Here is a 12,012-nt window from a genome sequence, read left to right on the forward strand (position 1 = left end):
CTGGGCTAGGACTGCTTTTGGGTGTTTCTTTTGACATGTGTTTTTGTTTGTTTTCGTAGTCTGAGAGTTTAGGTCCATCTTAGTAGGAGAGTATTTTTCTTTGGATTATAATAAATTTATATGCTTTTGAGTGAAATTCACCATCCTTGTGATGTCTTCCTATCTAGTAATATGGTGAGTCTTCATAGTAAGAGATAAGATGTTACTCTATATACCAGGCTGTCGTTGAGCTCATGATCTGCCAAGGTCTAGCTTTAGTTTCCAGGGAACAATACCCTGAGGAGAAAGGAATGTGGGTCGTAAAGAAAAACTTTTTTAATGTGTGCTTTAAAGTTCCTTTATTGAGTCATGGCAATGGCCGTGACTCATCCACTTGGCTGACACTGACAAAAGATATACAAACTGTTGTACAGGTTTCCAGGGTAAATCCTGAGGGGATTTGACTGAACTTGTCATATACAAATGTTAAATTTTTTGTTACATAGGTATTGCTTTATCTTGGTCTTAACCATCCAGCAGAAAAGTATAAAAACAAGGTATAAAAAGTAAAGCCATGTTAATATGCTGAGTTGTGAAAGGCTCAAGTTAACAACTTCTGACATTGCCAGTCATGCAGATAACCCACTATATTATAGACTACTGGACCATGTTGGATTACTCTGCTGAATTCAGAGTATATATGAATATATGAATGGCAATAGAATACCCATCTCTGACAAAAGTAAGGAAAAAAGATATAAATGAAGTGCAATTTTATAGTGAAAAAATATATATCTGTATATACAAAATAGCATAGATATACAGCTACTTTCTCTTAGTTCATTGAGAAGAAAGTTTTGAAGTAATAGTGTTTAGACAAGATCATGTCTGCATCTTGTCCTCTGAATAACTACTGCAAAGACAACAGTATATAATGTATTAATTATTGTAACTGTCCTACTAACCTGTTTTGAAACTGGCTCATTGCTACTTCTTTCTCAATAAAATTATTATTAAAAGTTTCCTTTACTAAAATAATGTTTTATTTATGTAATTATTGCATATCTTTAAGAATATTTCAAGGGAAGTAAGAGGAATTAAGTGTGTTATAGATATTTTCTTTTTCTATATATTTTTATGAGAAAGTAGTAGAGGGCTGGCGAGATAGCTCTGTGGATTAGAGCTTTAGAGTGTTCAGGGTCTCACTACTAGATCGGACTTCTAGTGATCCGCCTGTTTACAGCCTCCCAAAAATTGGGATTACAGGTGCACACCACCACACCCAGTCTCATTTGCCATTTTAGTACTCCCCTGTGGCGAGGGGCAGCATGGAAGGCTGGAGGATTGAACCCCTGGCCCCTGCACCTGCTTGCTTTAATCCACTCAGCTATTTGGCCAGTCCAAGATGTGTTATATACACATAGCAGTTCCCTATGATGAATGGAAATCCTTACATACTGAAAACACATACTAAAATTTTTTTAAAAAAATATGTTGACAAGGCCAGCCAGATAGCTCAGCAGATTAAAGCTCCTGCTTAGGCAGATGCAGGGACTGGGTTTGATCCCCAGCAAGCTATTCCAACGGTGCACCGAGATGGCAAATGAGATTGAGTATGGTGGCATGCCTGAAGTTCTGTGCATCTGGTTTCTATCATAGCCAATCCATATTTTTCTGATAGAAACCTAAAATTATGATCTTTATTAGAAGCTAAAAATGGGGAGTTCACAGGGAAAGGGTCAGTGCATTCTAATTAATTCTACATAAAGCAAGGACCTGGAAGCACATTTATGCTAGCACATTTTTAAGATCTGAGATCATGTTCCCAGATACTTAAATCCCTCTCACTCAACCCTATCTCTAAAGATATCACCACCTCCCAACACTGCTTCACCTGGGTCCAAACTTCCAAAATATGAACCTTTGGGGATGCACTGAAATTACATTCAATCTGTAGCATGCGATAAACTTGTTCTCAGTGCCTATCTAAGGAACCATGATTCTATTTTTCTCAGCAGTTGTATAATTTTATCTTCCCACCAGTAATATGCATGATTTCCCATTTCTCTATATCTTTGTCAATACTTAATGAGTTTTTAAAATACTGTATGTTCTTTTTTAGTAGACATTCTAGTGGGTATGAGATATATCTTTTCGGTTTTGATTTGTGTTACCCTAATGATTCACTAATCATGAAAACATATTGAACATGTTTTCACTTGTCATTTCTGTATCTATTATAACTCATTTTGATTTTGTGCCTAGAGTTTTACATGTAAATCATACATATGGAAATTCTGAGAACTGTAGTGTCTAACAGAAGTGAAAGTGGTCATTATACCAGTAGGTATGAGATTACCATTTTTCTGAACACAACCAAAACTTCACTGAGTGGAAGAAAGACTGGAGAACTTTTGGAGTTCTGTAGGGGAAAGTCATAAGATGAGATTGCAGTGTACTCGGGTCAGAATTGTGGAATGCATGTATGGCAAGCATCAGGTCGCAGAAAAAAAAAAAGCCATCATTAGCACCTTAAAATAAAATGTTTTTTTTTTCAAAGTAGTACTATTTTTATAAAATACGTTGGGTTTTTTGCTGAGATGCTTCTTAATCCTTCACTGCTTACTTTAAAAACAACAGGTCAACTGAGAAATTAAGTTTTGGTGAAGTAGCCAGAATATAATTTTGGCATTTCCTGTGGCTCACTAAGATATAGTTCATATAGCAATCATTCCTGGTACTTTGTTAAGTGAAATTTTAGGGGACTGTGGAGATGGCTCAGTAGAATAAGTGCTTGCCTGGCAAGTGTAAGGGCCTGAGTTCAATCCCCGGTTCTGCCAAAAAAATAAAAAGAAAAAAGAAAAAAAATTGTACTGTTTCTAAATTTTTTTTTGTATTTAAAATTGTTTTAAAAGATGTAGTTCATGAGAGCATATAATGAATTTGACTAGAAATTTATGAGATATTATTACTTTAAGCCATAAAAGGCTGAAAGTACTGGGCTAGAAGGCTGAACACTCTGTGCTGGCTTCTGAAGGAGCTGTACTGGAAAGCTGAAGAGTCTGCGAAGGAGAATCTTGGAGCCAGGAGACAATGTCTAAGGTGAAGGCAATGACTGGAGCCATAAAAGATTAGAAAGTGTGATGGTTAACTGTGTCAACTTAGGTAAGAATAACCAACTAAATTGGATCATTCTAGTTCTGGATATGGCTGAGAGGATTTACTGAGGTAGGAAGACTCACCCTAGGATGGGTTGTCACCTGAATGGTATAAAGGGGAAATGAAGGAAGACCCCCTCTGTTTCTTTGGAAGAGCTCCAGTCTTTGCCTTCACCTTGGACGTTGTCTCCTGGCTCCAAGATTCTCCTTCACAGACTCTTCGGCTTTCCAGTACAGCTCCTTCAGGCCCCAGCACAGAGTGTTCAGCCTTCTAGCCCAGGCCCTTCAGTCTTCTGCTGAAGACCTTCTGGCCTTCTCATATGAACTGGCACAGGATACTGCAGTGAGCTCCAGGTATTTGCCCAATTCTTCAGACCTCCATTGTACAAACAGACCTGGACTCTTGAATGCCTGACTCTTTGAAAGACCATTGTGGGCCGGGAAGATAGCTTAATAGAATGAGTGCTTGCCTGGCAAGCTCAAGGGCCTGAGTTCAAAATCCCCTCTTCCAAAAAAAAAAAAAAAAAAACAAAAACTAAACAAACAAATGAAAAACACCATTGCAAGCCAGTCTTGTAAATTCTTGTATATTTGTGTACCTTGTATTAAATCTGTTTTTCTAGTAAGCACTAAATGATAAAAAAAATGACTCAGTGACAAGCCATATATATGGCTGGATGGGGAGACTTGATAGTGGTTATTATTAAAAATTGATAAAGGACAGTTTCCTCCCAATTGTAACATTCACTATATTTTTAGTTGACAACAAGATTACTAATTTCTGAAATTCATTTGAAAAGTGAGAGATGAATCAAGAAAATTTGAAAACATTTCACATTCTTGGTCTGCTATATAGAATAAGAAGTGTTAGGTTAAAGAAAAAATCTGAGGGCTGGCCAGATAGCTCAGCGGATTAAGGTGCCTGCTTAGGCAGACCAAAGACCAGGGTTCAATCCCCAGTGTGCTGTGCCAGCCCTGCCACCAGGGTGCGCTGAGAATGAGACTGGGCATGGTGGTGCGCACCTGCAATCCCAGCATTTGGGAGGCTGAAAACAGGAAAATCACTACTGAGTCTGATCTGTGTAATGAGACCCTGTAGCCCCTATATTAAATACATTTTAGGGGCCACAGAGGAAAGTGATTGATGATGTAGAGTGTGTCTATGGAGAGTCACATGGAGAGAAAACATTCTCTCAGGCTTTCACAGAGAGCAAATTGGTGAAGCAATGGCTGTAACTCATCCACATGGCTGACATTGACAGAGGATCTACAAACTGCAGTAAAGGGTTTCAGGGTAAATCCTGAGGGGATTTGACTAACCTTGTCAGATACAAAAGTTACATTTCTTGCTATATAGGTCTTGCTTTATCTTGGTCTTAACCATCCAGAAGAAAAGTATAAAAACTAAGTATAAAAAGTAAAGTCATATTAATATGCTGAGCTGTAAGATGCTCAAGTCAACAACTTCTGACATTGCCAGTCCTGTGAATATCCCACTACTATTATGGACTACTGAACTATATTGGATTACTTTGCTGAATTCATGCACCTACAATATTTAAATGGCAATGGAATACCCATCTCTGACAAAACTAAACAAAAAAGGGGTACAAATGAAGGACCATTTTGTATCTGTATGTAGAAAGTAGTTGAGATAGATATACAGCTACTTTCTCTTAATTCAATGAGAAGAAAGTTTGTACTAATAGTATTTGGACAGGATATCATGTCTGCATCTTGTGCTATGAATAACTACTGCAAAGACAACAATATGCAATGTATTAATTATTGAAACTGTCCTACTAATCGGTTTTGAAACTGTCACATTGCTATATATCAATAAAATTAATTAAAAATCTGATATTTGTTATAAAATAGACTAATAGGGGCCGGGGAGATAGCTCAGTGGACTAAGCACTTGCCTGGCATGCGAAAGGACCCGAATTCAATCCCTGGTTCTACAATAAATAAATAAATAAATAAAATAGACTAATATAAAAAGATTGAGGACCTAGATTAGAGCTTTTTATACATGATTTTGGGCCTATCACTCCTTACAGAAGGGCTTCAACTATAAACAAACTCCATTGTGTAAGAATATTAGATTCTTAAATCTGACAAAGTATGATTTGTACAGTATACCTGTGAAAGTTCTCATTACACCTGTGAAATTTTCAACTTGAATGTTTGTAAATCAGGGGCTTATTATAGTTGACAATAAGTGGACTTTGAAATTAGTGCTGGAATGATTACTAATATTCAGTTTGTATCAACCCAGGCCAGGATCCTCAGCAACACACCAAGCCCCCAGCAGGGGCACACACACCAGCAGTTGTTAAGTTCGGTGTACCAGGATTGTGCTTTGGCACACAGATACACAGAGTAGAAACAGGAGGTGGGGCTGCCATTTTTATTTTATTTTTATTTTTAATCAAAATTCTCCAGGAGAATTCCAGCAACAGAAGATCAGTCCCATCACCAGCATAAATCCCACTGTAAACTTGGCTGTAGAATACAATGCATTTTGCCATCTTTATTTTTCTGTTTATTTGATTGGTTTTCTTCTTTCTTGCTTGCTTTTTTTTTTTTTTTTTTTTTTTTGTATTTTAGGGAAGGGTCTACAGGGTGTTCAGGGTTTCACTACTAAATCAGACTTGTAGTGATCTGCCTGTTTACAGCCTTTCAAGAGCTAGGATTACAGGCATGCACCACCATGCCCAGTTTCAATTGCTGACTCAGTGTGCCCTGGGGGCAGGGCCAGCATGGCAGGCCCAGGGATCAAACCTCTGGCCCCTGCACCTGCGTGCAGGCACTTTGATCTGCTGAGCTATTTGGCCAGCCCTGGTTTTCCCTTTTCTGTCTGGTTGGTTTTTGTTTGTTTGTTTTTGTTTTTATTAGCTTCGTGTTTTATTATGTTTATTTTTGTTTTCTCCTTCCTAACTTAGATTTATTGCCATTCTTTTAGTTTTCTTCTACTTATCTTCTTATTCCTTTCATCAACTATCTAGCTTAATTTTACAACACTTTCAGGTGAATGAACACTGTTTCTTCTCCTGGTTCACTTCATACTCTCATTTCTCTTCCATTTTTCCCTCTTGTGTCCTCCAGTTTCCTACAACTTGGGTGATCATCCTTGTCTTCCACCCTTGCTTCTACTATATAGGACCTCATTCATCTATCTGTCCCTCTGTCCCTCTCAATATCCCCTCCTCACAACAGGTCAAAAATCACCCCAGTAAGGGGAAAATCATTGCATACAAGTTCCTGGTGTATGCTGGATTCTGTTTTATATCTCTAATTTAGTCCAGTGATTACAGTTATTAGGCTAATAGTTACCACAGTCTGTTGGTTGTGCTTGAGACTACAGCTCACTTTCCTATTTTTGTACATGTTATAATCAGTTTTTGTCTCCTGTGTGACACTGTGATTGTAAGAGGTCATTGCCATCACTGTAGTCAGTACAAAAGGACTAGATGCTGGATCAAATAGAAACTTCTCATTCTTAATATATTGGGAAGGTAGGTTTTGAGGATAGGCATTAAGGTGACCAAGAACCATCTACATCTAAAAGACATCCTTAGGAATAGACATTTCCAGGGAAGCCTTGATATCAAGGATAAAGCTATCTAACATAAAATATATGCAAGCATCAACACAGAAAACAAAATAAAATAAAAAATAGAAAATGACAAGACAAAGAAGCAAAATTCAACCCCAAATGCCCAGCCCATTCAGGACAAATCCAGAGCACAACGAGATAGAAGAAATCAGAAGCCAACCACTGGAACTTTTTGAAATGAGAGCAACAAAAGTGAAAAAACAAATGGAAGAAGCTATAGAAAAAAATAATACCATATCGAAGGTACAATAAGAAATGATGATCAAAATGACATTAAAGCAGATGCACATAACAAAAAATTAGAGGAGTATAGGCAAACAACGGAAACCATGAATGCCCTATATAGACAAGAAATGGAATCCATGAAACAATCCAAACAGAAATGCAGGAGATTCAAAACTCCATTGTAAGTAGACAAAACAGTGAATGAAGGTGAGGATAGAATATGAGATTGAGAAAGCATTATTGCAAATAGTGACCATGAAAAGAAAGATATCTTAAAAATAGCAAGAGACCATGAAAAATCAATACAATGGCTACAAGATGAAGTGAAGTACTGGGAAAGACTCACAGGTCCTGGCTGCAAACAAAGACACACAGATGCTGAATGAAAGCAAATTATCTCCTACTGGGAAAGATACACTGACACTATTTGTAAGCAAAGTGAGGGCTAGAGCAAAAGAGCTGCTTTTAGGTTACTTTTGGTTAACAAAACAAAACCATATCATGTATGCCTAAGATTTATGTTTAAGTTATGTGTGACATGTAGCTTCTAGGCACCTGGGGACAAGGACATGAAAACAGGATGTCATTGGGGAATTCCAAGTGTTCTTGGTTACTCACTCTGCTGTTGCAGTCCTGTTTTCCTATCTCTTGTCTCACATGCCCTGCAGGTCATTCTGCACGTCTTTATTTTAACTCCTTCTAGACCAAATCTTGTGTCTCTGAAGTGTTGAGATTCCCTGATGTTTAAAGGAATATTTGTTAAGATAGCTTGAGTTTTCTTATAGGATCTTTTTAAAGCTTTCCTTAGTAGTTTCAAATCCGCATGTTCTAGGCTTCTAGAAGTACGTTATACTGAAAACTTGATGGCAGGAGCTGCCCAGGCTTGTTTTCCAAAGAAAAGTACTGTTTCGAGAACCTGTACTGTAACAACATGTAACTCAGTTGTGCTCCAAATTTTCTGATCAGGAAGATTATGGAGCCACAGAGGAATGTGTTTGATGATGTATAGTGTGCGTGAGGAGAGTAACATGGAGAGAAAAAACATTTTCAGGTATTCACAGAGAGCAAATTGGTCAAGCAATGGCCGTGACTCATCCTCATGTTTGACACTGACAAAAGGATGTACAAAGGGCAGTACAGGGCTACAGGATAAATCCTGAGAGTACCTGGCTGACCTTATCAGATACAAAAGTTACATTTCTTGGTATATAGGTCTTGCTATATCTTGGTCCTAACCATCCAGCAGAAAAGTATAAAAACGAGGTATATAAAGTAAAGCCATATTAATACGATGAGCTGTAAAAGGCTCAAGTCAATAACTTCTGAGGATAACCCACTAATATTATAGACTGCTAGACAGTGTTAGATTGTTTAGTTGAATTCAAACACCTATAGTATTTAGATGCCAATAGAATATTCACCTCTGACAGACAATAAAGAACAAAGGATACAAAGGAAAGATCATTTTGTATTTATATATACAAAATAGGATAAATTTACAGCTACTTTCACTTAATTCAATGAGAAGAAAGAGGTGTACTAACAGTGTTTGGACAGAATATCTTGTCTGCTTCTTGTACTATGGATAACCACTAAGAAGATAACAATGTACAATGTATTGATTATCAAAAATGTCCTATTAATCAGCTATGAAACTGTCCCATTCATATTTACTTCTCAATAAGAAAAAAAAAATACTGTTTCAAGGGAGAAACAACTTCCTAGTGATACTGTAGCACTATTTCAAAAATCATTTGGAACAAGGCCTGTGAATGGAAGTGAGTGCTCAGGTCACATTTTTTTTTTTTTTTTTGGTGGAACTGGGGCTTGAATTTAGGCCTTTGCACTTGCCAGGGAAGTGCTTATTCCACTGAGCCATCTCCCCACCCCTCCCCAGGTCACATTCTGCTAAGAGGTAATAAATGTAGCTGAGTTTTAAAAAAATTAGCTCCTTATCCTAACGGTGAAGAACAACATAAAGTTGATTGGAGCTGGAGAGAGTGCAAAAGCCATTTAAAAATATCTTCACAAAAATAATGGTTGAAAAATTCGCAAACATGGATAAAGAATTTGACATGCAAGTAAATGAAGCATATACATACACAACTTCACCTTGCTTTTTTTTTTGTGTGTGTGGAACCAGGGATTGAACTTAGGCCTTTGTGCTTGCCAGGCAAGAGCTTATTCTACTGAGCCATCTCCCAGCCCACAACTTTAAATAGCCATAACAAATAAGATCTATACCAAGGAATATGATAATCACGATTTTACAAATTCAGCACAAGAACAGAATATTAAAAGCAGCTAGAGAAAACAAAACAAAAGAAAAAAAATAAATAAAGGAAAGCCCATCAGAATCACACTAAATGTCTCAACAAAAGCATTCAAGTCAAAGAGAGTGAAAGGGAAAAGGGGCTTTATTATAAAGGAAAAGGGACTTCATTATCTTAGAGGACACGGAGAGAATTTGGGAAGATAAGGAATTCTCTCAAGGAAACTATCTTCAGCCCAGATTGATGTACCTTGCAAAACTATCTTTCAAAATCAATGGAGAAATAAGATACTTCCTTGACAAAGAACAGCTGAACAAATTCAGGATGACCAAAGAAACTCTTCAGAGTGCTCTGAAGGATAATTATAAAGAGACAAAAAAGACCATAAAATGGCCAGCCAAATAGCTCAGCGGATTAAAGTGCCTGCAAGCAGGCGCAGGGGCCCCCTGGGAAGCCTATCAGGTGTGGTGATGAAGATGAAATTGCAGAGGACCATAATCATCCGGCAACACTATTTCCACAGCATTCCCAAATATAATTGCTTTGGGAAGCACCACAAGAACATGTTAGTGCACCTGTTGTCTCTTTGATCCCTGGGTCTGCCGTGCTGGCCCCACCCCTGCGGCACGTTGAGACAGTGATTGAGACTGGGTGTGGTGGCACACACCTGTAATCCCAGGTCTTGGGAGGCTGTAAACAGGCAGATTGCTACGAGTCTGATCTAGTAGTGAGACCTGAACACCCTGTAGACCCTTCCCTAAAATAGAAAAAAAAAAGACCACAAAAGCAACTACATAAACACATGGAAATTAAACAACACCCTACACTCTCTGTGGGTCACAGAGGAAATTAAAGAAATTGAATGGTGTCTGTAATTAAACAATAATGATGATATAACATACCAGAACTTATGGGATGTGATGAAAGCAATCCTATGGGAGATATTTATAGTGATTTATTCTCACATTAAGATAACAGAACTAGTTCAAATAACCTAATGTTCAACTTCAAACTTCTAGAGAAAGAAAAACAAATCAATCAAAGGGATGGTTTTTAAAAGATTAAATAAAATTAATAAATTCTTAGACCACCTCATCCAAAAAGAGGAGAAACTTCCTGCCTAGCCCCTGCCTATCACTGTCTCTTTTTTTTAGCTCGCTGGAAAGATGGCAGACATTCAGACAGTGTGACTAACAGAAACAGCCAACCATCTTCCAAAATAAGAGGAGGGTACTGCTGGGAGAAACAGGCAGAGAAGCTCCCTCAGTACTACCAGAAACTGGTCTGGGCTTCAAGACTCCCCAAAAGGCCATAGAGGGCACCTATATTGATAAGAAATGCCTCTCTACTGGTAACATCTCCATTTGAGGGCAGATCCTATCAGGTGTGGTGATGAAGATGAAATTGCAGAGGACCATAATCATCTGGCAACACTATCTCCACAGCATCCCCAAATATACTTGCTTTGGGAAGCACCACAAGAACATGTTGGTGCACCTGTTGTCTCCTCCCCACACCCCCCACTTCATGATGTCATGATTGGCGACATCATCATGGTGGGTGAGTGCAAACCCCTGAGGAAACAGCACACTGCAATGTGCTTAAAGTCACCAAAGCCACTGGCACCAACTTCTAATATCACCTGGCCCCCTTCCAAAGGGAATAAAGTTATTCTGAAGCTCAAAAGGAAAAAGAGAAAGAAGCATCAAATTCAAGCAATTAGGAATTAAAAGGGGTAAATTACAATGATTCCTACAGAAGTCCAGAAAATCATCAATACCTTCTTTAAGAAACTGTACTCTAATAAGGTGGATAACACAGAAGAAATGGACAGATTCCTAGACATATGAATAGCCAAAACTTAATCAAGAAGATATAAAAATTCTAAATAATCTAATATCACTCAATCAAATTGAAAATATAATTAAAATCTTACCAACACAGAAAAGCTCATGTCTTGATGGACTCACTGTTGAAATTTATAAGGAACTTAGAGAAGAACTAATGCCAATAATGCTTAAACTCTTTTAGGAAATTAAAAAAGAAGCAGTACTTCCAAACTTATTCGTGAAAGCAAGTATTACTGTGATTCTAAAACCAGAGAAGAATGAAAAAAAAGGAAAACTATAGGCTAATCCCCATAATGGACTTACATACAAAAATCAATAAAATACTGGAAAACAATTCAACAAATCATCAAGAAGATTATACATCACGACCAAGTAGGATTTATTCCAGGGGTACAGGGATGGTTTGATACACAAAAATCAATAAATGTAATACACAATATTAACAGAGTCAAAACAAAAATCACATAATCATTTTAATAGATGCAGAACTTGACAAAGCCCAACACTCATTCATGATTAAAAAAAAAACCTATATAAAACTGAAATACAGGACCTTTATCTGAATATGATTAAAGACTTCTATGACAAACCAACAGCTGTATCATATTACATGGTTAAAAACTGAAAGCTTTCACTCTAAAGTCAGGAACAAAACAAGAATGTCCACTACCAATAATCCTATTCAACATAGTTCTGGAAACATTAGCCAGAGCAATTAGATAAGAGAAAAAAAATGAAAGGAATAAGGATACAAAAGCAAGAAGTTAAATTATCATTATCTGCAGATGATGCTATTCTACATAGAAGACCTCTCCAAACACCAAAAGCCTTCTAGGTGTAATAATAAAATTCAGAAGAAATGGACAATAGAATGACAATTGCATAAAAGTCAACAATGGCTGGGCATG

This window comes from Octodon degus, unplaced genomic scaffold (assembly GCF_000260255.1).
Source record: "Octodon degus isolate 3935 unplaced genomic scaffold, OctDeg1.0 scaffold00030, whole genome shotgun sequence".
NCBI lineage: Eukaryota > Metazoa > Chordata > Mammalia > Rodentia > Octodontidae > Octodon > Octodon degus.